Source organism: Salvelinus alpinus, chromosome 13, assembly GCF_045679555.1.
Source record: "Salvelinus alpinus chromosome 13, SLU_Salpinus.1, whole genome shotgun sequence".
Classification (NCBI taxonomy): domain Eukaryota; kingdom Metazoa; phylum Chordata; class Actinopteri; order Salmoniformes; family Salmonidae; genus Salvelinus; species Salvelinus alpinus.
Genome location: NC_092098.1, coordinates 33,301,173 through 33,324,787, shown reverse-complemented (window position 1 = coordinate 33,324,787; position 23,615 = coordinate 33,301,173). Strand labels below are relative to the sequence as shown.

The 23,615-nt window shown below is 42.0% G+C and overlaps 1 protein-coding gene across 5 annotated transcripts in view; it reads right to left on the bottom strand.

Annotated features, from left to right (window-relative positions):
* LOC139537577 (cell adhesion molecule 1-like) overlaps positions 1–23,615 on the bottom strand; it is a 526,303-nt gene that overhangs the window by 141,341 nt on the left and 361,347 nt on the right. The gene's annotated exons all lie outside the window — the stretch shown is intronic.

Genomic DNA, 23,615 nt, shown 5'->3' with positions numbered 1-23,615 from the left:
GGAAAGAGATTTTTGATTTTCTACTTCTCCAAGATTAATGTCTTGCCTCCTTGATGCGTAGCTTAAATAAAATAAAAATAAAAATATATATTATACAGTTGAAGTCGGAAGTTTACAAACACTTAGGTTGGAGTGATTAAAACTAGTTTTTCAACCACTCCACAAATTTCTTGTTAACAAACTAATTTTGGCAAGTTGGTTAGGACATCTACTTTGTGCATGACACAAGTAATTTTTCCAACAATTTTTTACAGAGATTATTTCACTTATAATTCACTGTATCACAATTCCAGTGGGTCAGAAGTTAACATACACTAAGTTGACTGTGCCTTTAAACAGCTTGGAAAATTCCAGAAAATTATGTTATGGCTTTAGAAGCTTCTGATAGGCTAATTGACATCATTTGAGTAAATTGGAGGTGTACCTGTGGATGTATTTCAAGGCTTACCATCGAATTCAGTGCCTGTTTGCTTGACATCATGGGGAAATCTAAAGAATTCAGCCAAGACCTCAGAAAAAAAATTGGGAGCAATTTCCAAATACCTGAAGTTACCACGTTCATCTGTACAAACAATAGTACGCAGGAATAAACACCATGGGACCAAGCAGCCGTCATACCGCTCAGGAAGGAGACGCGTTCTGTCTCCTAGAGATGATCGTACTTTGGTGCGAAAAGTGCAAATCAATCCCAGAACAACAACAAAGGACCTTGTGAAGATGCTGGAGGAAACAGGTACAAAAGTATCTATATCCATAGTAAAACCAGTCCTATATCGACATATCCTGAAAGGCCGCTCAGCAAGGAAGAAGCCACTGCTCCAAAACTGCCATAAAAAAGCCAGACTACGGTTTGCAACTGCACATGGGGACAAAGATCGTACTTTTTGGAGAAATGTCCTCTGGTCTGATGAAACACTTATAGAACTGTTTGGCCATAATGACCATCGTTAGGTTTGGAGGAAAAAGGGGGAGGGCTTGCAAGCTGAAGAGCACCATCCCAACCGAGAAACACGGGGTTGGCAGCATCATGTTGTGGGGGTGCTTTGCTGCAGGAGGGACTGGTGTACTTCACAAAATAGATGGCATCATGAGGAGGGAATTATGTGGATATATTGAAGCAACATCTCAAGACATCAGTCAGGAAGTTAAAACTTGGTCGAAAATGGGTCTTCCAAATGGACAACGACCCCAAGACTACTTCCAAAGTTGTGGTAAAATGGCTTAAGGACAACAAAGTCAAGGTATTGGAGTGGCCATCACAAAGCCCTCAATCCTGGGCAGAACTGAAAAAGCGTGTGCGAGCAAGGAGGCCTACAAACCTGACTCAGTTACTCCAGCTCTGTCAGGAGGAATGGGCCAAAATTCACCCAACGTATTGTGGGAAGCTTGTGGAAGGCTACCTGAAACGTTTGACTCAAGTTAAACAATTTAAAGGCAATGCTACTAAATACTAATTGAGTGTATGTAAACTTTAACACACTGGGAATGTGATGAAAGAAATAAAAGCTTAAATAAATAATCCTCTAATATTATTCTGACATTTCACAGTCTTAAAATAAAGTAGTGATCCTAACCGACCTAAGACACGGGAATTTTTACTAGGATTACATTTCAGGAATTGTGAAAAACAGTTTAAATGTATTTGGCTAAGGTGTATGTAAACTTCCGACTTCAACTGTATATGTATTGTTCTCTAGCCGATGAGTTAATAGGAGGAGCATGAATGGACTGTGATTTGCGCGGTGGGGAAACCTGCAAATTTCCATGCCTCAGTTGTCATGCACCTCTAAACATCCCTGTTATTTAAAGAGGAGGGGGGAGAACGCAATCGCCTCCTCAAATGTCGACAGATAAGGACAGGATTTAAAATAAGCCTGCCAAACGATACCCCAAACAGCCCTGAAATCAAATGAACCATATGAGAACAAGCCACACTCCCCAACTTTTTTGCCCGCTTTGAGGACAATACAGTGCCACTGACACGGCCCCCTACCAAAACCTGCGGGCTCTCCTTCACTGCAGCCGAGGTGAGTAAAACATTTAAACGTGTTAACCCTCGCAAGGCTGCAGGCCCAGACGGCATTCCCAGCCGCGTCCTCAGAGCATGCGCAGACCAGCTGGCTGGTGTGTTTACGGACATATTCAATCAATCCTTATCCCAGTCTGCTGTTCCCACATGCTTCAAGAGGGCCACCATTGTTCCTGTTCCCAAGAAAGCTAAGGTAACTGAGCTAAACGACTACCGCCCCGTAGCACTCACTTCCGTCATCATGAAGTGCTTTGAGAGACTAGTCAAGGACCATATCACCTCCACACTACCGGACACCCTAGACCCACTCCAATTTGCTTACCGACCCAATAGGTCCACAGACGACGCAATCGCAACCACACTGCACACTGCCCTAACCCATCTGGACAAGAGGAATACCCATGTGAGAATGCTGTTCATCGATTACAGCTCAGCATTTAACACCTGAGTACCCTCCAAACTCGTCATCAAGCTCGAGACCCTGGGTCTCGACCCCGCCCTGTGCAACTGGGTCCTGGACTTCCTGACGGGCCGCCCCCAGGTGGTGAGGGTAGGTAACAACATCTCCACCCCGCTGATCCTCAACACTGGGGCCCCACAAGGGTGCGTTCTGAGCCCTCTCCTGTACTCCCTGTTCACCCACGACTGCGTGGCCATGCACGCCTCCAACTCAATCATCAAGTTTGCGGATGACACTACAGTGGTAGGCTTGATTACCAACAACGACGAGACGGCCTACAGGGAGGAGGTGAGGGCCCTCGGAGTGTGGTGTCAGGAAAATAACCTCACACTCAACGTCAACAAAACAAAGGAGATGATTGTGGACTTCAGGAAACAGCAGAGGGAGCACCCCCCTATCCACATCGACGGGTCAGTAGTGGAGAAGGTGGAAAGTTTTAAGTTCCTCGGTGTACACATCACGGACAAACTGAATTGGTCCACCCACACAGACAGCGTCGTGAAGAAGGCGCAGCAGCGCCTCTTCAACCTCAGGAGGCTGAAGAAATTCGGCTTGTCACCAAAAGCACTCACAAACTTCTACAGATGCACAATCGAGAGCATCCTGTCGGGCTGTATCACCGCCTGGTACGGCAACTGCTCCGCCCACAACCGTAAGGCTCTCCAGAGGGTAGTGAGGTCTGCAGAACGCATCACCGGGGGCAAACTACCTGCCCTCCAGGACACCTACACCACCCGATGTCACAGGAAGACCATAAAGATCATCAAGGACAACAACCACCCAAGCCACTGCCTGTTCACCCCGCTATCATCCAGAAGGCGAGGTCAGTACAGGTGCATCAAAGCAGGGACCGAGAGACTGAAAAACAGCTTCTATCTCAAGGCCATCAGACTGTTAAACAGCCACCACTAACATTTAGCGGCCGCTGCCAACATACTGACTCAACTCCAGCCACTTTAAAAATGGGAATTGATGGAAACTATGTAAAAATGTACCACTAGCCACTTTAAACAATGCCACTTAATATAATGTTTACATACCCTACATTACCCATCTCATATGTATATACTGTACTCTATATCATCTACTGCATCTTGCCATCTTTATGTAATACATGTACCACTAGCCACTTTAAACTATGCCACTTTATGTTTACATACCCTACAGTACTCATCTCATATGTATATACCGTACTCTATACCATCTACTGCATCTTGCCTATGCCGTTCTGTACCACCACTCATTCATATATCTTTATGTACATATTCTTTATCCCTTTACACTTGTGTGTGTATAAGGTAGTAGTTGTGGAATTGTTAGGTTAGATTACTTGTTGGTTATTACTGCATTGTCGGAACTAGAAGCACAAGCATTTTGCTACACTCGCATTAACATCTGCTAACCATGTGTATGTGACTAATAAAATTTGATTTGATTTGATTTGACTTGTAAGAAGTGAATTCAGCCTACTTTTCAATAAGGAGGGCCGTTATTGGATATATGCTATGCTAACATACTAGGCCAATATGCTAATATACTAGGCTCGAATGATATGCTAATATGCTAGGCTCATAAATGCTAACATGTTAGGCTCATATGATATGCTAATAGGCTTATATGATATGCTAATATGCTAAACTAGTACAGTGGGTATCTAGTATAGTGGGTATCGCCGTGGCGATGCTGCTAAATTTAGTCTCCTACTATGTTGGGCTAGGAGTTTAAAACCTGGGTGGTGTTCATTTGGTTAACTTCTCTAGGATAGGGGGCAGCATTTTCATTTTGGATGAATAGCGTGCCCATAGTGAACTGCCTCCTACTCTGTCCCAGATGCTAATATATGCATATTATTATTACTATTGGATATAAAACACTCTGAAGTTTCTAAAACTGTTTGAATGATGTCTGTGAGAATAACATAACTCATATGGCAGGCAAAAACCTGGGAAAAAATCCAAACAGGAAGTGAGAATTCTGAGGCTGGTCGATTTTCAACTCATCGCCTATTGAAATTCCAGTGGGATATGGATCTGTTTGCACTTCCTATGCCTTCCACTAGATGTCAACAGTCTGTAGAACGTTGAATGAAACTTCTACTGTGATGTGGGGCCGGATGGGAGCTGTTTTAGTCAGTGGTCTGGCAGAGTGCCAGTTCCTGGTCACGCGCATTCCACATGATATCGACTTAAGTTCCATTACTTCTATAGACACAAAGAAATTCTTGAATATTTATGATAACAACATCCTAAAGATTGATTCTCTACTTAGTTTGACAAGTTTATTCGACCTGTAATATAACTTTTTGAAGTTTTCGTCCGACGTTCGCCTGGATCTGCGCGAGCGTTTGGATATGTGTACTATATGTGCTAACAGAAGTAGCTACTTGGACATAAATAACGGACATTATCGAACAAAACAACGATTTATTGTGGAACTAGGATTCCTGGGAGTGCATTCTGATGAAGATCATCAAAGGTAAGGGAATATTTATGATGTAATTTCGTATTTCTGTTGACTCCAACATGGCGGAGAAATGTTGTTTATATCTGAGCGCCGTCTCAGATTATTGCATGGTTTGCTTTTTACGTAAAGTTTTTTTGAAATCTGACACAGCGGTTGCATTAAGAACAAGTGTATCTTTAATTCTATGTAAAACATGTATCTTTCATCAAAGTTTATGATGAGTATTTCTGTTATTTGATGTGGCTCTCTGCAATTTCTCCGGATATTTTGGAGGCATTTCTGAACATGGCGCCAATGTAAACTGAGATTTTTGGATATAAATATGCACATTATCGAACAAAACATACATGTATTGTGTAACATGATGTCCTATGAGTGTCATCTGATGAAGATCATCAAAGGTTAGTGATTAATTTTGTCTCTATTTCTGCTTTTTGTGACTCCTATCTTTGGCTGGGAAAATGGCTGTGTTTTTCTGTGGCTATGTACTGACCTAACATAATCGTTTGGTGTGCTTTCGCCGTAAATCCTTTTTGAAATCAGACATGTTGGCTGGATTCACAACAAGTGTAGCTTTTATTTGGTGTCTTTCATGAAAGATAGATTTTTATAGTAATTTATTTGACTTTGGCGCTCTGCATTTTTGTTAGCGTCCCACAAATTCCAGAGGAGTTAATTGTTCTTTCACTGGTAAACAAACACTAAAACACGAGTTGTAAGGGGGGGAATACTTACGAGAGAACGCGCTCATTAACGACAACATCAAACGTGTACAGATGTCATCCAGAAAATGTCAATCTTATCGAGTCACTGCCAACAGCTACATTAGCCTAATCTGGTATAATATTGATAAAATCATAGTAGCAATGGCTCTTACTATGGTTCCTTATTTAGGAAATGTAATTAGATCAAATTAAATGAGTAAGTCAAATTAAGAGAATATCAGCAGGTGGTTACCAAACGAAAAGAGATGACACTGCAACACAAATGGTTATGATAATACTAAATATCTCATGTCAGAAACTGCATTCAAAAACTACAACTCAGAAAACCATGTCACATGCCTTAAGCGCCCAGATTTTTTGATCAATCATTCTCAAAATATTAAATAGTCTCGATCTGCATGTGCCTTGGCAACTCCTCTAACTATCCTTGTGTGGATCTACTAACATACATGTTTGGCACAACAAAGAACAAATGCAGCAGAGAGAGTTGGATAAATCACATAGCCTCGCCTACAGCTGGGACTGAGCTACAGCTCAACATACAGTACCAGTTAAAAGTTTGGACACACCTAATCATTCAAGGGTTTTTCTTTATTTTTTAAAACTATTTTCTAGATTGTAGAATAATAGTGAAGACATCAAAACTATGAAATAACACATATGGAATCATGTAGTAACCTAAAAAGTGTTACATATTTTAGATTCTTCAAAGTAGCCACCCTTTGCCTTGATGACAGCTTTGCACACTCTTGGCATTCTCTCAACAAGCTTCATGAGGAATGCTTTTCCAACAGTTTTGAAGGACTTCCCACATATGCTGAGCACTTGGCTGCTTTTCCTTCACTCTGCGGTCCAACTCATCCCAAACCATCTCAATTGGGTTGAGGTTGGGTGATTGTGGAGGCCAGGTCATCTGATGCAGCACTCCATCACTCTCCTTCTTGGTCAAATAGCCCTTACACAGCCTGGAGGCGTATTGGGTAATTGTCCTGTTGCAAAACCAATGATAGTCCCACTAAGTGCAAATAAGATGGGATGGCTTATAGCTGCAGAATGCTGTGGTAGCCATGCTGGTTAAGTTTGCCTTGAATTCTAAATCACAGACAGTGTCACCAGCAAAGCACCATTACACCTCCATGCTTCACGGTGGGAACCACACATGCAGAGATCATCCATTCACCTACTCTGCATCTCACAAAGACACGGCAGTTGGAACCAAAAATCTCAAATTTGGACTCATCAGACCAAAGGACAGATTTCAACCAGTCTATTGTCCATTGATTGTGTTTCTTGGCCCAAGCAAGTCTCTTCCTCGGATTGGTGTCCATTAGTAGTGGTTTCTTTGCAGCAATTCGACAATGAAGGCCTGATTCACGCAGTCTCCTCTAAACAGTTGATGTTGAGATGAGTCTGTTACTTGAACTCTGTCAGGTGCAATCTGAGTTGCAGTTAATTGCAGATTTCTGAGGCTGGTAACTCTAATGAACTTATCCTCTGCATTAGATGTAACTCTGGGTCTACCTTTCCTGTGGCGGTCCTCATGAGAGCCAGTTTCATCATAGCAGTTGATGGTTTTTGCCACTGCACTTCAAGAAACTTCCAAAGTTCTTGAAATTTTCCAGATTGACTGACTTTCATTTCTTAAAGTACTGATGGATTGTCATTTCTCTTTGCTTATTTCAGCTGTTCTTGACATAATATGGACTTGGTATTTTACCAAAAAGGGCTGTCTTCTGTATACCAACCCTACCTTGTCACAACACAACTGATTGGCTCAAACGCATTAAGAAGGAAAGAAATTCCACAAATGAACTTTTAACAAGGCACACCTGTTAATTGAAATGCATTCCATGTGACTACCTCATGAAGCTGGTTGAGAGAATGCCAAGAGTGTGCAAAGCTGTCATTAAGGCAAAGGGTGGTTACTATGAAATATATTTTGATTTGTTCAACACTTTTTCTTTTCTGGTTACTACATGATTCCATATGTGTTTTTTCATAGTTTTGATGTCTTCACTATTATTCTATAATGTAGAACATAGTAAAAATTAAGAAAAACCCTGGAATGAGTAGGTGTCCAAACTTCTGACTGGTACTGTACATACAGTGCATTTGGAAAGTATTCAGACCCCTTGACTTTTTCCACCTTCTGTTAGGTTACAGCCTTATTCTAAAATGGATTTAAAAAGAATTCCCCTCATCAATCTACACACAATACCCCATAATGACAAAGCAAAAACAGGTTTTTAGATATGACATTTACATAAATATTCAGACCCTTTACTCAGTACTTTGTTGAAGCACCTTTGACAGCGTTTACAGCCTAGAGTTTTCTTGGGCATGACGCTACAAGCTTGGCACAGCTGTATTTGGAGACTTCATCCCATTATTCTCTGCAGATCCTCTCAAGCTCTGTCAGGTTGAACTGGGAGCGTTGCTGCACAGCTATGTTCAGGTCTCTCCAGAAATGTTCAATCGGGTTCAAGTCCGGGCTCTGGCTGGGCCACTCAAGGACATTCAGAGACTTGTCCCGAAGCCACTCCTGCGTTGTCTTGGCTGTGTGCTTAGGGTCGTTGTCCTTTTGGAAGATGAACCTTCGCCCCAGTCTGAGGTCCTGAGCACCCTGGAGCAGGTTTTCATCAAGGATCTCACTGTAATTTGCTCCGTTCATCTTTGCCTCGATCCTGACTAGTTTCCCAGTCCCTGCCGCTGAAAAACATTCCCACAGCATGATGCTGCCAGCACCATACTTCACCGTAGGGATGGTGCCAGGTTTCCTCCAAATGAGAATCATGTTTCTCAAGGTCTGAGAGACCTTTTGGCAAACTCCAAGCGGGCTGTCATGTGCCTTTTACTGAGGATTGGCTTCCGCCTGCCACTCTACCATAAAGGCCTGATTGGTGGAGTGCTGCAGAGATGGTTGTCCTTCTGGAAGGTTCTCCCATCTCCACAGAGCAACTCTAGAGCTCTGTTAGAGTGACCATCAGGTTCTTGGTGACCTCCCTGACCAAGGCCCTTCTCTCCCGATTGCTCAGTTTGGCTGGGCGGCCAGCTCTAGGAACTGTCTTGGTGGTTCCAAACTACTTCAATTTAAAAATGATCAAATCAAATCTGATTTGTCACATGCGCCGAATACAACCTTACCGTGAAATGCTTACTAACAAGGCCTTAACCAACAATGCAGTTAAGAAAAATATTTACTAAATAAACTAAAGTAAAAAAATAAAAGAGCAACAATAAAATAACAATAACGAAGCTATATACAGGGGGTACCAGTACCGAGTCAATGTGCGGGTGTACAGATGGAGGCCACTGTTTTCTTGGGGATCTTCAATGCTGCAGACATTTTTTGGTACCCTTCCCCAGATCTGTGCCTTGACACAAACCTGTCTCAGAGCTCTATGGACAATTACTTCGACCTCATGGCTTGGTTTTTGCTCTGACATGCACTCTCAACTGTGGAAACTTATATATAGACAGGTATGTGCCTTTCCAAATCATGTCCAATCAAGTTGTAGAAACATCTAAAGGATGGTCAATGGAAACAGGATGCACCTGAGCTCAATTTCGAGTCTCATAGCAAAAGGTCTGAATACTTATGTAAATAAGGTATTTGTTTTTATTTTTTATACATTTGCAAACATTTCTCAACCTGTTTTCACTTGGTCATTATGGGGTATAGTGTGTAGATTGCTGAGGGATTTTATTTTATTTGATTGATTTTAGAATAAGGTTGCAACGTATCAAAATGTGGAAATATTCAAGGGGTCTGAATACTTTCCAAATGCACTGTACATGTATAGATGTGCATGTGTCTGAGCCACAAGGGGGAGCCACCTTGTCAAATTCAATGGGAGAGATGTGTGTGCATATTGGATGAAACTTTAGCAAAAACCTAGCTATACAGCAGCACTCATCAAGGGTGATTTGTGGAAAAGCCTTTCAACCCAACACTGCATGCAGCTGACCAGAAAGCAGGGGATAAACAACAAGATCGATATGGTCTAATACAGGGTTTCCCAAACTCGGTCCTGGGGTCCCCCACTGAGTGAGCATTTTGGTTTTTGACCTTAGCACCTACACAGCTGATTCAAACAATCAAAGCTTGATGATGAGTTAGTAATTTGAATCAGCTGTGTAGTGCTAGGGCAAAAAACAACACGTGCATTCAGGAGGGGGGGGGGGCACTACCGAGTTTGGTAAACCCTGGTCTAATAGATCCATAATGGGAATAGGGACATGTGTATAGTAATTGGAGGATGCCTATTGTATCTATGCTTCAATGAATTGATTGAACAATAAAATACATTCATTCTAAGCAAATGTCATCTCGTAAACAGAGGACCGAACTACCATGTGCAACATACTTTAGCTTTGCTGTAGGCCCACTTTGATGTGCATTTGCTTTCTGTGAATGCGTCATCAACAAGGCTTGCCGTCATGTAGCCAAAGACTTTCGTTGCATTTGCATAACTTGTTCAAACAGATCTGTTACATTATCTTTGTATTTAATTAGTGGAATTCAAAAGCACTAGCACAGAGCATTGATCATTCTGGCCTAGATTAAACTTGTCAGACGAGGATGATCTGTACTAGCCTACACTGTCTGTGTGCCTGTGTGTGTAAGCTCTACTGCACTTGTCTGAGTGTGTTGGAGCACACATTTGAGTGTGTGTGTGTGTGTGTGTGTGTGTGTGTGTGTGTGTGTGTGTGAAAGAGAGAGAGACCCGCGTGTGTATGCGCCAGTGTGTGTGGTATATTTCGGCGTTCGCTCTGACAGAGAGAGAGCGCACCAGCAGTTGGGAGAAGACCACCTGCGCAGCATGTCATAGACAGCTGGCTGAAGGCTGCAGCGCACCGCTGGGTTGGAAAGGTCACCGGGCCCTCACTGGCCCTGTCCTCTATTTAGAGGGGAGCGTAGAGGGTCCGGCAGCCAGGGCCCGGTAGACCCCCAGTACACGCTCAGCATGTTCAGTCAGTGAAAATAGCACCAGTGTCAAATTAGCATTAACCAGTGGGTTTGCATATGGAAGGGGCTCTTGAGCTAGCTAGCACACAGCAGGCTATTAAACAGGCAGTGAGCAGTGACAGGCTCTTACTGTGCCACACCCCTTGGTGAGCTGTACCCTGCTAAAGCTAACCGGCAATAACTAGGTAATGTTGCAAGACTGTTATTGGAATGTTAACGGAGTGTTTGTAGAGCACTTGACCCTGTTGATATGCACAAGGCAGGTTCTACCTTGAGATGATCACTGATCTAATTGGGTGGGTGAACGCAAGGTTGCCACTGTATTCGTTATACCTATCCAGTTAGGTCAGATTAGTTTTGAAGGGTCTATTTTCCCAGTAAATAACTAGGACTGTAGCTTCTGCTTACGCTTATCTTATGTATCACACAACAGCTAAGGAGACAATTTACAACAAACAAACAATGGTGTATTTTGACATGGTGAATTTGGAGGTCAAATAGTCATATCTCACTGAGAACGTGTTTTGACAGGGTGTATCTAAGCACCCCAGATGATTTGACTCTCATCCGCTAGCATTCTGTGTGTGTGAGTTTCGCTGGTGTTCTCTCAAAAAACAAGAGGCACTTCTTTTCTCTCCCTTTGATTTTTCACAACCCAATACTGCTGTGGACTGGATAAGTTTGGGTGGCCATTGACCACTCCATCTGTGAGTAGGAGACCCAGTTCTCAACCCGAAATGCACAGTGATGCAGCCCTGCCAAAATCCCTAACCAACTAGTCACTGTATTGTAAAAAAGCATCAAATTCACATGTAGTACACTGCCTTAATGCAAATAACCCTACCTATGTCCCAATGTGTTTGGGCTGTCATGCCAACTTCTACGGCCATTGTCATGCAAAGCCATAGTTGATTCTACAGCACACACCTGGTCTGGGACTAGGCTAAAAGTACCCTGCTGCTCAAGAATATAAAATATATTAAGCCTGATTTAAGCCTTTTAGAAATGGCCTGCTTTTAAGATTAAACAAATCTTATTAAAGGGAGTAAAAAGGACGTTTTAGAGATATTTTATCGCACAGTAATGAGATCAAAGGTTTGATAGGGATGATGTTGAATCATTGAACGACATCAAGTGGTTTAATTTTCCTCAGAAACGTTCATGGTTTCTTAAATACTGAGGATGTTTTAGTATTTGAGATAGCTACCTCATTCAAAGGGAATGACTTGGAATGATCCCACATCATCTTTGACTTGTTCTATGCTTCCCCTTGTAATTTCACTAAGTGGTTTTTCTCCAGAGGTATATGAATAAAAAAAACTGTAAAAAAACACACAAAAAAACACTTATGAAAAATTCTGTACTACTTATTATGTTAGTGAACCAATGCCACCCATAATCATAAAGCATATTCCAATACAAAAAGGGCCTAAAGCTTAAGTTGTGATTACTCGTCCCAAAGAAAAGTTTGAAGAAGCTTTTGTAGTGGCTAATTAGCAACAATAGCATGGCGTTTTTATGCAGATTAGGAGACAGTGTTTATAAACTGACCTCTGCATCAACACTTTGGAGGAGAAGAAAAACTGAGACAATCCTTTAAAGGCTATTCTGTGCTATTATTCCCTTCCTCCCTCATCATCATCCCCCTCTCCACTCTGAGAGGAGACAGTGGGGAGACATTTGCAGTGCCTTTCAATAAAGGAGGGAGAAGAGAAGTAAAGAAGGAGGGGGAGGCCTGTGTGGTGCTAATGATCAGTAAAATGGAGGTCACGTGGGAGCTGTGCGTGGATGGATGGATGGATGGAGAGGAGAGCAGAAAAGCGTCCAAATCAGTGGAGTGATGGGACGATGTGTGTGTATGTGCTTTTAGTGTCATTAAGTGTGTGTGTGTGTGTATAGCTGCTTGCATGCATGTGATTTATGTTGATGATCATGCATGTGATTAATGCATGATTATGTGTGCATTTACTGTGACTCTCTGTGAAGGGATTTGTGTATGTGCACCAGCATGGCGTGAGTGTCTATCTGTACTACTTTGTGTGTGTGTGTGTGTGTGTGTGTGTGTGTGTGTGTGTGTGTGTGTGTGTGTGTGTGTGTGTGTGTGTGTGTGTGTGTGTGTGTGTGTGTGTGTACTATGTGTGGGAGGGGAGGGGGTGGCATCCCAGAGATTAATGCATCAGAGGCAGTGGTGCTATAACCAGAGGGCCTGCTATTATGCTCGCTCATTTGGAAATCTCTTTCAGGGAGGAGAGGGAGAGAAGCAGGGAGGGAGAGAGAGGGAGAGAAGCAGGGAGGGAGAGGCAGGAGAAAGGGAGAGAGGGAGGGAGAGGCAGGAGAGAGGCAGGGAAGGAGAGAGATAGGAGGGATAGAGTGGGCTCATCTCCTCTACTCCCAGCCAGATAAACAAAAACTGGTTGAGACCCTGCAGACAGTCTGAAGGAGGAGAAAGAGAGAGATGGTGAGAGAGAACAACAGGGAGATACAGACTTAGAGAGAAAGAGAGAGGTGGGGAGGTAGAGGGCACTGCAGCAGAACACAGGCTATCAGCATCCCTCTTCCCCCCTCTCCTCCACACTCACCATTTCTCCTCTTGGTTAGCAGTGTGTGTGTGTGAGAAAGTGCACACTTAAGTGTATGTACTATGTGGCTCTAGCACCTGGCTGTCTCTCCACAGCCACCTTGTACATGAATACAAAATAAAGTATTCAGAAACCTGCTGCTCAGTACTATATGTTATTTCATAGTTTTGATGTCTTCACTATTATTCTACAAATAAGAATAACCCTGGAACGAGTAAAAACTCAACTCGTCGTGTTTGGAGGACAAAGAATGCTGAGTTGCATCCAAAGAACACCATACCTACTGTGAAGCATGGGGGTGGAAACATCATGCTTTGGGCCTGTTTTTCTGCAAATGGACCAGGACGACTGATCCGTGTAAAGGAAAGAATGAATGGGGCCATGTATCGTGAGATTTGGAGTGAAAACCTCCTTCCATCAGCAAGGGCATTGAAGATGAAACGTGGCTGGGTCTTTCAGCATGACAATGATCCCAAAGACACCGCCCGGGCAACGAAGGAGTGGCTTCGTAAGAAGCATTTCAAGGCCCTGGAGTGGCCTAGCCAGTCTCCAGATCTCAACCCCATAGAACATCTTTGGAGGGAGTTGAAAGTCTGTGTTGCCCAGCAACAGCCCCAAAACATCACTGCTCTAGAGATCTGCGCCAAAATACCAGCAACAGTGTGTGAAAACCTTGTGAAGACTTACAGAAAACGTTTGACCTCTGTCATTGCCAACAAAGGGTATATAACAAAGTATTGAGATAAACTTTTGTTATTGACCAAATACTTATTTTCCACCATAATTTGCAAATAAATTCATAAAAAATCCTACAATGTGATTTTCTGGATTTCTTTTTCTCATTTTGTCTGTCATAGTTGAAGTGTACCTATGATGCAAATTACAGGCCTCTCTCATCTTTTTAAGTGGGAGAACTTGCACAATTGGTGGCTGACTAAATACTTTTTTGCCCCACTGTATCTCTGAACACCATCCAGTTTTGATTTATATTTTCCATATATTTTTCAACTGTGCCGTGATGTTTCACAAAAGTTCTGAACCTTTCTATTCTCATACATTCTACATATTGTAAATTAAAGATAAACCTTTTTGCTAAGAGTATTATTATATTATTAATCGATTGACTATGACCTTTTAAAACACCCAGCAGTGCAATTTGCAGAGTTAGCTCCAGGTAAATGTTGTCAGCCATTCCTGAACCTGCGACCAAAAATAAGCTACATATAGACAATAACCAAAACAAATGATCTAATGATTCTGTCTCTTCGCAGCAAAATATGCAGAGCTGGGATGGTTCTATCCCCCATATACAGTGGGGAGAACAAGTATTTGATACACTGCTGATTTTGCATATTTTCCTACTTACAAAGCATGTAGAGGTCTGTAATTTTTATCATAGGTACACTTCAACTGTGAGAGACGGAATCTAAAACAAAAATCCAGAAAATCACATTGTATGATTTTTAAGTAATTAATTAGCATTTTATTGCATGACATAAGTATTTGATACATCAGAAAAGCAGAACTTAATATTTGGTACAGAATCCTTTGTTTGCAATTACAGAGATCATACGTTTCCTGTAGTTCTTGACCAGGTTTGCACACACTGCAGCAGGGATTTTGGCCCACTCCTCCATACAGACCTTCTCCAGATCCTTCAGGTTTCGGGGCTGTCGCTGGGCAATACGGACTTTCAGCTTCCTCCAAAGATTTTCTATTGGGTTCAGGTCTGGAGACTGGCTAGGCCACTCCAGGACCTTGAGATACTTCTTACGGAGCCACTCCTTAGTTGCCCTGGCTGTGTGTTTCGGGTCGTTGTCATGCTGGAAGACCCAGCCACGACCCATCATCAATGCTCTTACTGAGGGAAGGAGGTTGTTGGCTAAGATCTCGCAATACATGGCCCCATCCATCCTCCCCTCAATACGGTGCAGTCGTCCTGTCCCCTTTGCAGAAAAGCATCCCCAAAGAATTATGTTTCCACCTCCATGCTTCACGGTTGGGATGGTGTTCTTGGGGTTGTACTCATCCTTCTTCTTCCTCCAAACACGGCGAGTGGAGTTTAGACCAAAAAGCTCTATTTTTGAATCATCAGACCACATGACCTTCTCCCATTCCTCCTCTGGATCATCCAGATGGTCATTGGCAAACTTCAGACGGGCCTGGACATGCGCCTGCTTGAGCAGGGGGACCTTGTGTGCGCTGCAGGATGTTAATCCATGACGGCGTAGTGTGTTACTAATGGTTTTCTTTGAGACTGTGGTCCCAGCTCTCTTCAGGTCATTGACCAGGTCCTGCCGTGTAGTTCTGGGCTGATCCCTCACCTTCCTCATGATCATTGATGCCCCACGAGGTGAGATCTTGCATGGAGCCCCAGACCGAGGGTGATTGACCATCATCTTGAACTTCTTCTATTTTCTTCTATTTTCTAATAATTGCGCCAACAGTTGTTGCCTTCTCACCAAGCTGCTTGCCTATTGTCCTGTAGCCCATCCCAGCCTTGTGCAGGTCTACAATTTTATCCCTGATGTCCTTACACAGCTCTCTGGTCTTGGCCATTGTGGAGAGGTTGGAGTCTGTTTGATTGAGTGTGTGGACAGGTGTCTTTTATACAGGTAACGAGTTCAAACAGGTGCAGTTAATACAGGTAATGAGTGGAGAACAGGAGGGCTTCTTAAAGAAAAACTAACAGGTCTGTGAGAGCCGGAATTCTTACTGGTTGGTAGGTGATCAAATACTTATGTCATGCAATAAAATGCAAATGAATTACTTAAAAATCATACAATGTGATTTTCTGGATTTTTGTTTTAGATTCCGTCTCTCACAGTTGAAGTGTACCTATGATAAAAATTACAGACCTCTACATGCTTTGTAAGTAGGAAAACCTGCAAAATCGGCAGTGTATCAAATACTTGTTCTCCCCACTGTATATAACATTCTATTGGTCGCAAAAATTTTGTATAATAATTCAAACGGGAAAATTCTACCTTTTGAATCCAGCAATATTTTGTATCAGTTCATAAACCATGTGCCACGGAATCGGTACATCGAAAATCTCTTCCCAACTATCTATATGGCACAGCTGTAATTTTTTGGGTCCTTAAATTAAACTGGTAAACTTTTTTATTTATCACAATTTCCTTTAGCCAATTTTGGTCTTTAATGCAGGGGTGACTCAAGTTCCTTACTTTCTCCCCCTTCCACTTGTCTCTTCCATTTTTGCGGTAATGTTGCAATTAGTTGGTTGTAATTTCTTTCTTTCGGGATATGAATACCAAGTATGTCCACTTCACCGTCAGACCATTTTATTGGTAAACTACACGGTAATTTAAAAGTTGTATTTTTTGTGATACAATATGCAATATAGTACACTTATAATTCAGTTGCAATCCAGAGGCTAGAAAAAGTATCCAGTTCATCCACAAGGCTGTGGAGGGATCCAAACCGCGGATCCAAAAGAAAACATGAATCATTAGCGTACAATGACACCTTTGTTTTTAAGCCCTGGATTTATAGGCCTTTAATATTATTGTTGGATCTGATTTTAATAGCTAACATTTCGATGGCCATAATAAATATATATACGCCGATAGTGGACAACCAACCTTGTTTTACTCCTCTTGACAGTTTAAAAAGCTCTAAGAATTAGCCATTATTTACTATTTTACACCTAGGGTTACAATACATAACTTTGACCCATTGTATAAGAGATTCTCCAAAATTGAAATATTTCAGGAATTTATATATAAATTCCAGTCATACTTTATCAAAAGCCTTTTTAAAGTCAGCTATGAATACCAGGCCTGGTTTCCCTGATTTTTCATAGTGTTCTATTATTTCCAGTACTTGTCTTATATTATCTCCAATGTATCGTCCATGTAAAAAAACTGTCTGATTAGAATGAATAATATTAGACAATACCTTTTTCATTCTAAGCGCTATGCACTTTGCTAGAATTTTTGCATCACAACACTGAAGTGTAAGGTGCCTTCAATTTTTTAAATGGACTGGATCTTTATATTTACCACTTTGGTCCTGTTTCAGTAATAATGAAATCAGGAGCTTCTTGTTGAATATCTGATAATCTACCATTTTATAAGAGTGGTTAAAACATAAAAATAATGGTCCTCTGAATACATCAAAAAAGGTTTGATATACCACAACTGGTATGCCATCCAGCCCTGGAGTTTTCACAGGCTTTAATTGCATCAAGAAGTTCCTCCTCTGTAATTTGGCCTTCACATGAGTCTTTCAGTACAGCTGTTCATTTTACATTATTAATAGAAAGAAAATCCTTGTAATTAACTTTGGTTAGTGGAGATGGAGGAGACTAACAAATACATATGCTTAAAGTACTTTGCTTCCTCTTTCAAAATATTGTTTGGTGAATCATGGGTGACCCCGTCATTTGTAACAAGTTTCAGTAAATTATTTTGGTAGCATTTTTATATTGAAGATTGAAAAAAAATTGGTATATTTTTCCCCATATCCCATCCTGTTTGCTTATTTTTTATAATATATTACGCTTGATCTTTCTTGAATAAGTTCTTCCATTTCTCTTGTTTTTCCTCTAACATATTATGTGCCTCTACGGTACTGTTTTTATTGATATCTAACAGTACTGTTAGTCTCTCTATATCCTTTAATATGGATTCTTTTACTTAAATTGCTTTTGTTTTAAAGATGAATATTGAATTGCATGGCCTCTAAAGACACATTTAAAAAAGTGTTGCATACAGTAAGGGGTTCTGCTGTATCAATGTTATGTAGGATAAAGTCAGTTATACATTCTTCTGTCCTGGTGAAAAACAAGTTGTCATCCTAACATTTTTGATAAAATGTCCAATATCCTCGCCCACGTGGAAATTCTGTAAGAGTAATGTATATGCCAATTATTTGATGGTAAGCTGTCATTGTGAATAAGAATTTGTTCTTAACTGACTTGCCTAGTTAAATAAAGGTTCTTCACAGATCTTCATTGTAAAGGGTTTAAACACCGTTTCCCATGCTAGTTCAATGAACCATAAACAATTAATGAATATGCACCTGTGGAACGGTCGTTAAGACACAAACAGCTTACAGACGGTAGGCAATTAAGGTCACAGTTTTGAAAACTTAGTACACTAAAGAGGCCTTTCTACTCACTATGAAAAACACCTAAAGAAAGATGCCCTGATCATCTGCATGAACGTGCCTTAGGCATGCTGCAAGAAGACATGAGGTCTGCAGATGTGGCCAGGGCAATAAATTGTAATGTCCGTACTGTGAGACGCCTAAGACAGCGCTACAGGGAGACAGGACGGACAGCTGATCATCCTCTCAGTGGCAGACTACGTGTCACAACACCTGCACAGGATCGGTACATCCAAACATCACACCGGCGGGACAGGTACAGGATGGCAACAACAACTGCCCGAGTTACACTAGGAACGCACAATCCCTCCATCAGTGCTCAGACTGTCTGCAATAAGCCGAGAGAGGCTAGATTGAAGGCTTGCAGGCCTGTTGTAAGGCATGTCCTCACCAGACATCACCGGCAACAACGTCGCCTAAGGGCACAAACCCACCATTGCTGGACCAGACAGGACTGGCAAAAAGTGCTCTTCACTGGCGAGTCGCAGTTTTGTCTCATCAGGGGTGATGGTCGGATTCGCGTTTATCGTCGAAGGAATGAGCATTACACCCAGGCCTGTACTCTGGAGCGGGATTGATTTGGAGGTGGAGGGTCCGTCAGGATCTGGGGCGGTGTGTCACAGCATCATCGGACTGAATTTGTTGTACTTGCAGGCAATCTCAACGCTGTGCGTTACAGGGGAGACATCCTCCTCCCTCATGCAGGCTCATCCTGACATGACCCTCCAGCATGACAATGCCACCAGCCATACTGCTCGTTCTGTGCGTGATTTCCTGTAAGACAGGAATGTCAGTGTTCTGCCATGGCCAGCGAAGAGCCCGGATCTCAATCCCATTGAGCACGTCTGGGACCTGTTGGATCAGAGGGTGAGGGCCAGGGCCATTCCCCCCAGAAATGTTCGGAACTTGCAGGTGCCTTGGTGGAAGAGCGGGGTAACATCTCACAGCAAGAACGGGCAAATCTGGTGCAGTCCATGAGGAGGAGATGCACAGCAGTACTTAATGCAGCTGGTTGCCACACCAGATACTGACTGTTGCTTTTGATTTTGACCCCCCCTTTGTTCAGGGACACATTATTCAATTTCTGTTAGTCACATGTCTGTGAACTTGTTCAGTTTATGTCTCAGTTGTTGAATCTTATGTTCATACAAATATTTACACATGTTAAGTTTGCTGAAAATAAACACAGTTGACAGTGGGAGGACGTTTCTTTTTTTGCTGAGTTTATGTCTCACTAGGTCAGAATATTTAAGCCTCCGTATATCCACTAGTTCCATTATATCCATGCTTTTCTTAAGTGCATAAGGGTGAGAGTTTGTAGTGTGATTTCCTTTTACGATCCATTGGGGTTGTAAGGGCTGTTGTCCTCCTCTTCCTCAGATGAGGAGAGGAGAGAAGGATCAGTGGACCAATACGCAGCATTAGGGAAATATGCCATCTCTTTATTTGACACGACGGCACACGAAAACAAAACACTTACAAAATTACAAAACAAGAAAACGACGTAGATGAAAACCTGAACATGAACTTACATAACTAAAACGTAAAACTCACGGACAGGAACAGACTACATCAAAACGAACGAACAACCAAACAGTCCCGTATGGTACATACATCGACGACACAGGAGACAATCACCCACACACAAACAGTGAGAACACCCTACCTAAATATGACTCTTAATTAGAGGAAAACGCAAAACACCTGCCTCTAATTAAGAGCCATACCAGGCAACCAAAACCAACATAGAAACAGAAAACATAGACTGCCCACCCAAAACTCACGCCCTGACCATATACACATACACATACAAAAACAACATAAAACAGGTCAGGAACGTTACAGGGGTATTTAAAACCGTACTATAATCTCCCAGCATAATAATAGAGTCTTGTATTGCTTGTACATTAGGCTTTATAAATGATTATACAGTGGGGAGAACAAGTATTTGATACACTGCCGATTTTGCAGGTTTTCCTACTTACAAAGCATGTAGAGGTCTGTCATTTTTATCATAGGTACACTTCAACTGTGAGAGACGGAATCTAAAACAAAAATCCAGAAAATCACATTGTATGATTTTTAAGTAATTAATTTGCATTTTATTGCATGACATAAGTATTTGATCACCTACCAACCAGTAAGAATTCCGGCTCTCACAGACCTGTTAGTTTTTCTTTAAGAAGCCCTCCTGTTCTCCACTCATTACCTGTATTAACTGCACCTGTTTGAACTCGTTACCTGTATAAAAGACACCTGTCCACACACTCAATCAAACAGACTCCAACCTCTCCACAATGGCCAAGACCAGAGAGCTGTGTAAGGACATCAGGGATAAATTGTAGACCTGTACAAGGCTGGGATGGGCTACAGGACAATAGCCAAGCAGCTTGGTGAGAAGGCAACAACTGTTGGCACAATTATTAGAAAATGGAAGAAGTTCAAGATGACGGTCAATCACCCTCGGTCTGGGGCTCCATGCAAGATTTCACCTCGTGGGGCATCAATGATCATGAGGAAGGTGAGGGATCAGCCCAGAACTACACGGCAGGACCTGGTCAATGACCTGAAGAGAGCTGGGACCACAGTCTCAAAGAAAACCATTAGTAACACACTACGCCGTCATGGATTAAAATCCTGCAGCGCACGCAAGGTCCCCCTGCTCAAGCCAGCGCATGTCCAGGCCCGTCTGAAGTTTGCCAATGACCATCTGGATGATCCAGAGGAGGAATGGGAGAAGGTCATGTGGTCTGATGAGACAAAAATAGAGCTTTTTGCTCTAAACTCCACTCGCCGTGTTTGGAGGAATAGAAGGATGAGTACAACCCCAAGAACACCATCCCAACCGTGAAGCATGGAGGTGGAAACATCATTCTTTGGGGATGCTTTTCTGCAAAGGGGACAGGACGACTGCACCGTATTGAGGGGAGGATGGATGGGGCCATGTATCGCGAGATCTTGACCAACAACCTCCTTCCCTCAGTAAGAGCATTGAAGATGGGTCGTGGCTGGGTCTTCCAGCATGACAACGACCCGAAACACACAGCCAGGGCAACTAAGGAGTGGCTCCGTAAGAAGCATCTCAAGGTCCTGGAGTGGCCTAGCCAGTCTCCAGACCTGAACCCAATAGAAAATCTTTGGAGGGAGCCGAAAGTCCGTATTGCCCAGCGACAGCCCCGAAACCTGAAGGATCTGGAGAAGGTCTGTATGGAGGAGTGGGCCAAAATCCCTGCTGCAGTGTGTGCAAACCTGGTCAAGAACTACAGGAAACGTATGACCTCTGTAATTGCAAACTAAGGTTTCTGTACCAAATATTCAGTTCTGCTTTTCTGATGTATCAAATACTTATGTCATGCAATAAAATGCAAATTAATTACTTAAAAATCATACAATGTGATTTTCTGGATTTTTGTTTTAGATTCCTTCTCTCACAGTTGAAGTGTACCTATGATAAAAATTACAGACCTCTACATGCTTTGTAAGTAGGAAAACCTGCAAAATTGTCAGTGTATCAAATACTTGTTCTCCCCACTGTATATATTTTTAAAGAAGCGTGGATCATCATTATTTGGACAATATAGATTGAGCCAAATGTGTTTATGGATCAATAACATATTTAAAATAATCCCATCTACGTTGTGGATCTGTTTGGACAAATTGTACATTCGGACCAAATTATTGTTAATTAATATCATCCCCCTTTTGAGTTTTTTTGCTCATGGGACGAGTATATCCCCCCCAGGCCTTTCTCCACACAACTTCATCTAAAATTGTTGAATGAGTTTCCTGTAAACAATAGATATTAAATTCTTTCTCTTTTAGCCAGGTAAATACTGATCGTCTTTTCTTATCTGCTAAGCCATTACAATTATAACTGGCTATACTTTTTTTCACCATTTACCATAATGAGATATAAGTTTCAATTCTATTTATCATAATATATGTTTATAAACGTACCATTAATAAGTACCCTGGAAGTTTACATACACTTAGGTTAGTTTTTCAACCACTCCACAACTTTCTTGTTAACAAACTATAGTTTTGGCAAGTCGGTTAGGACATCTACTTTGTGCATGACACAAGTAATTTTTCCAACAATTGTTTACAGACAGATTATTTCACTTATAATTCACTGTATCACAATTCCAGTGGGTCAGAAGTATATATACACTAAGTTGACTGTGCCTTTAACCAGCTTGGAAAATTCCAGAAAATGATGGCAAGACTTTAGAAGCTTCTGATAGGCTCATTGACATCATATGAGTCAATTGAAGGTGTACCTGTGGATGTATTTCAAGGCCTACCTTCAAACTCAGTGCCTCTTTGTTTGACAACATGGGAAAATCAAAATTAATAAATAAGCCCAAAAAATTTAACTGTCTCCTAGAGATGAACGTACTTTGGTGCAAAACGTGCAAATTATTCCCAGAACAACATCAAAGGACCTTGTGAAGATGCTGGAGGAAACAGGTACACAAGTATCTATATCCACAGTAAAACGAGTCCCATATCGACATAACCTGATAGGCCGCTCAGCAAGGAAGAAGCCACTGCTCCAAAATCGCCATAAAAAAGACAGACTACGGTTTGCAACTGCACATGGGGTCAAAGATTATACTTTTTGAAGAAATTTCCTCTGGTCTGAAGAAACAAAAATAGAACTGTTTGGCCATAATGACCATCATTAGGTTTGGAGGAAAAGGGGAATGCTTGCAAGCTGAAGAACACCATCCCAACCGTGAAGCACGGGGGTGGCAGCAACATGTTGTGGGGGTGCTTAGCTGCAGGAGGGACTGGTGCACTTCACAAAATAGATGGCATCATGAGGGAGGAAAATTATGTGGATATATTGAAGCAACATCTCAAGACATCAGTCAGGAAGTTAAAGCTTGGTCGCAAATGGATAATGACCCCAAGCATACTTCCAAAGTTGTGCCAAAATGGCTTAAGGACAACAAAGTCAAGGTACTGGAGTGGCCATCACAAAGCCCTGACCTCAATTTGTGGGCAGAACAGAAAAAGCATGTGTGAGCAAGGAGGCCTACAAAGCTGACTCAGTTACACCAGCTCTGTCAGGGGGAATGGGCCAAAATTCACCCAACTTATTGTGGGAAGCTTGTGGAAGGCTACCTGAAACGTTTGACCCAAGTTAAACAATTTAAAGGCAATGCTACCAAATACTAATTGAGTGTATGTAAACTTCTGACCCACTGGGAATGTGATGAAAGAAATAAAAGCTGAAATAAATTATTCTCTC